This window comes from Magnolia sinica, chromosome 2 (genome assembly GCF_029962835.1).
Source record: "Magnolia sinica isolate HGM2019 chromosome 2, MsV1, whole genome shotgun sequence".
NCBI classification, from domain to species: Eukaryota; Viridiplantae; Streptophyta; class Magnoliopsida; order Magnoliales; family Magnoliaceae; genus Magnolia; species Magnolia sinica.
Window position 1 is genome coordinate 12640499 of NC_080574.1, and position 5062 is coordinate 12645560.

Consider the following 5062-nt stretch of genomic DNA (forward strand, 5'->3'; position numbering starts at 1 on the left):
TTATGTCAGAATCCTACAAAACAAGAAATAGGTTAGTTTCTAAAATCAAGAAAAGAACTCTAAGTTAGAAAAAATCCTAAGCTATGAATTATGATAAGAGAGAATCTCAAATTCAATTTGGAACGAAAAGTCCCCGACAGCGGCGCCAAAAACTTGTTGTTTTGTTTAAACCAACACGATTTAAATGATATTTAAACTCGCAAGTATACGAATCGGATGTAGTACCGTACGTATTACGAGATCGTTCCCACGAGGACTGGTCGTCACAATTCAAATCTATGACTCTCCTTAACTAATCCAACAAATAATGGAATGAACTACTAAGCACAATTTTAGGGAAACAAAACAATTAAGAACAGGGAAGAGAATTCAATCATAAAGAGAGCACTAGGACTTTCGAATCCACCCCTAATTATCCTAACCCTTGTTTTGTCTGTTGATTCACCTTGATCTAGATTGATACCACTTAAATAGAGAAAGCACAATCTGTGTCCTTAATCGGGCATACAGACTGTCTAATTCCTTTAAGCAATGCCATGAATGACATATCCCATATCCTTGGTCGGGTATAAGGGATGTACAATTCATTAAAGCATCCTGTTTCTTCCTCTATAGGAAACATGTTCTTGATCAGACACAAGCATCTATAATAAGCATCCAAACAACATCCATATATATACTTTGGTCAAGTTCATAGATGGAGAAGTATAGAATTTAAACCCATAAAGCCCACTTAAAGAAAGAAATAAATTAATTGAAATTCAAAGTAAATCAACCAATACAAGAGCTAATCAAATTAGGGGCTTCATCTCAGCCCTAGCTGAGAGATTAGTGACCCATAAAATCTATAAAAAATATTAAATAAAATTCATTAAAAAACGTCAAACCAAACAATCTCTCTCTCTCTTCTTTCTTCTCTTTCTTCTCTTTCTTCTCTCCCTTGCTCCAGATCTGGAATCCCCTGGTTCTGAATGTCTTTCCCACGTCCAAAACTCCCCTTTTATAGCTGCTGGATGGCTGGGGTCGGTGGCAGAGTCGTAGAAGGACTCGAAGTGCAATTTTTCGCAGCCGTGATCGGTGGGCCCCACAGAGGTGTTTTCTGGAAAATCCACCCCGTCCATTGGATTCAGGACGAAATTTCAGTCAAGAATGGGTGGTTTTGAATGTCCATTGACACGGCCCAGAGAAGAAAATACAAAAAGATCAGTTTTGAACGTCGCCGGGTAGCCCTTTTGTGGCCTCTGTACCGCACACGTGTGTCCGCATGGGAGTGGAATATCAGCATGGTTTTGTAGTTCTCGAACCCATCTACACGATGGACGGCTCGGATCGGCCGTACGGGTGACGTACGGGGCCCACAATCCTTCGCAAAAACGGCCAGCGGTCGTCCTTTACGCGGACGCGAAAACAACTTCCGTGGCAATGGTGGGACCCATTTTGATAATTATTTCAATAATCCACTCCGTCCATTGCATGGAGGATGAAAAAACGGCTAGGAATGCCCAATTTCGAGTTAGAGTTGCGGTGGCCCACAGAGTTTTGAACTCACCGTCCGTTTTGCGTTTTTCAGCGATCAACGTCCGTACACATGCATGGAACCAAACGGACATCTAGGCGATGGTTATAACTGCCCCAGGAAGCGGATGGACGGTTTGGATTGTCCATTTGGACACTAGGTGGGCCCCACAACCGACGACCGCGGTCGGCTTGCGGAGACGCTGGACGGCTCTGCCGTTTTCGACGAAGAAACTGCGAGTCAGCGCTGGCGCTGACCGAGATACGGGTACGGTGCACAGCTGGTGCAAGTGTGCACGATGCACACTCTGCATACACAGGGCCCACTGTAATGTTTTTGAGAAATCTGCACCGTCCATCCTTTTTCTCATATTATTTCCACCGTCAGGACCAAAATTGATGTATATCCAGATATCCAGCGGGCCCCACTTAATGAATTAAGGGGCTGATCTGGCCGTTAGACCACTTCCCGAGATCGTCAATGGCTGAAATTTAATATGTACGGTTAATTTATGGTCCCCATCACGTGTATGAAGTTTCGAGTTGATCGGATGGCGGGAAACATGTGATCTTGCATTCTGGACCCTTTTCGAGCCCCTTTGCCTTGCTTTCCTCAATCCCAGGCGTGTAAAATCTTCACTATTGGTTTTCTGGAGTCCATCCCGTGCTCTGGTAATTTTGGAGCGCCAAATCCATGTTCTTAACATCATCTTTCAGTACACACTCCTGATTTCATCCTGTAATAAAAACACGATTAAAATATGGCATTAAACCTTATCATGTACGTAAAATCGAGTAAAAGGGGGTCTGAGATGCAACATTCGACACTCATCAACTTGAGAAAGCCAATCGAGAAAATCCTCAATATGTAGTTGGCCATTGAAACTAGGAATATCAACCCTCATTTTGAATTCTCGATCCGTTCGATCTACTCGATCACCGCCATGTCCGGGGTGTTGAAAGATTATGTCGTCGATTTCCTCATCACTTGGAGCCCCCTTCCTCGGGAATGACCCTTGGATGCACTGTCGGTACTATCCTGCGATCGGGCGATTAATTGGAGGTGGAGGATTGCCACCAGAACACGGAGTTGCCTTAGGTTTTCCGCCAAGAGATCCGCTCATGCGATCGATGGAAGTCTGCAGCCCTTGCATGGCTCTCTCGCCGTGCTGCTTCGAAAGCTGGCGCCGTTAAAGGTAAATTCTCTGAGCACCGCCCATGGGATTGTTGCCGACCCGTCATTAGAAGTCATCAATCCAGGAGAAACCTCGCTTTGATACCAAACCGATGCAGGGGAGGATGTGAGGTCGAGCACCGTCTTCCTCAAGAGGATAACTATTCGAATCCACAAATTCTCTAGACTCCTCACGAGACTTCTCGAATCCACGAGGAAAGAAAGCGGAAAATAGAAATAAATTCTAATAAATTCGAAATTAATTGATTGATGATTAAAAACGAGTTCACAACCCTTTAAATAAGGGTACTAAGCTATGGGAAAGAAATCGAATCAAACTACAACTCAAACTCCTAGAATCATGACTTATTATAAATAAGAAACTTACTATTTATAAGCGGTCATGATGTCTACTAGTGCGCAAGGTTTTCGGCCAAAAATAGAAAGTGTCCTATTTGGCTTCACCAAACCGTTCTCCTAATTATTCTAAGCTCTTTTCACGTTGGGCGCAACTCCTAAAGGCCGACGGATGAAGAGTTATAATCAAACTAAAACTTACTATTTATAATAAAAACGAAATTAAAATAGGGAAATGACCGTCGATCAAGGGGTTTTTCGCAATTCCAGGCTGCGCAACCCGGCGTAGCGGGTTGGTTGGCTAAAGTAGCTCGTTCTACCCCAAAATCATATATTTTACGTCAGATAACTCATTCCAGATTGCGAGATACGCCCGATCTAAGGTCCGACGGTCCGGATCACTTCTGTCGTCGACCGGGCCTTTTCTGATCCATCTTGGCCATGAAACAATCTGCGACCCGCTCTACATCAGGAACCGATCCTCAACGGTTGAGTTGAGCTTGGGTTGATCCTCAACACATCAGCTGAAGGGCACTGTTTCAGATATGGGATGGTGTCTGGATCGGGTCTAAAAGTTCGGTCTGAAGAGTGAATAACAGGGCCGAGTCGAGGACCGGGCCTTTGGGCCTCATCCACCACATAAAAGCTGAATATTTGTGGAATTTTTTCACCGCTGAGTTGGCAGTGACACAGACGTACGTGTGAAACCTGGAGTGCATGTGTGAGACATATAAACCAATCATCAAGATAATCTCTACCTTGGATGGGCCAACAACAGAAAATTACATGGACAATCATCAAGACAATCTCTGCAGCCTTGGATGGGCACACTGTAATCATGCCTAGTCCAAAAACCAGAGTGGTCCACTTGTCAAACCTTCCTCCACTTAGATGGGTCATATCACAAAAGCCACATCGATCAGACAGTCCTGAACCTTTGATTAGATGATTTTTGTTTTTCATTTTGAAAAATATGAACCATTCATGCAACCCCGATTAGATTTTATATTACACCAGCCATTTTTCTTCCCCTTGAAAAGTAGAGGTTGTCATGTCCCCACGTCATATGAGGGCGGATTAGGTGCGGCCTCACCCAAGATGGTGCAGCCCTTACTGGTGGGGCCAACCTTGATGTATGTATTCTACATCCACGCCATTCATCTGTTTTTCCAGATAGTTTTAGGTCATGAGCCCAAATATGAAGGAGACCCAAATCGCAGGTGGACCATACAATGGGAAACAGTGAAGATTAACCATTAAAAAATTCTTGTACTTATTGTGGGCCACAAAAGTTTTGGATCAGGCTAATGTTTTGTTTTTCCAGTTCATCCAGTTTTTTGTCACCTTATCAACAGGTTGGATGGCAAATAAAAATTACCAAAACATTACAGTGGGCCTGAGGAAGTTTTTAATGGTGTAGCATTCAATCACCCATGTTTCTTATGGTATGGTCTACCTAATATTTGCGTTTGTTTTTTTTTTAGGCTCATGCCCTAAAATGATCTGGAAAATGGATGGATGACCTAGATTTATAATATATACATCAAGGTGAGCCCCATAGTAAGGGGCACCGTATTGGGTGAGGTGGGCTGCACCTAATCCGCTCCCAAGTGCGACCCTCTCTTCCAAATAAATACCATAAATAGGCAAGGTGGCAATGAGCCAGATACCCTGGCCGACCCAGCTTTGGTCTGGGCTTGGACCTACTAGCTTGGTCTGTAGGCCCGGTTTAGAGATTGCATGCCTGGACTATCAATGTTTTAGTTCAGCTTGGACTCAGGTCATTGTACCCAACCCATCCCAGGCCAACTCAATTTCATAGTTAGATTATCGTGCAAATATGCAATTCCAATATTCAACTAGGCTAAATCCTTATTCAGTGGTAGACTCATAAGAGTTTCAACGAGATTTCATGGGTTAGAGTACTCATTGCGGTGAAAATCCACGGCGATGTGAGTGCATTTGTTTTATATATATATATATATATATATATATATATATATATATATTTGACAT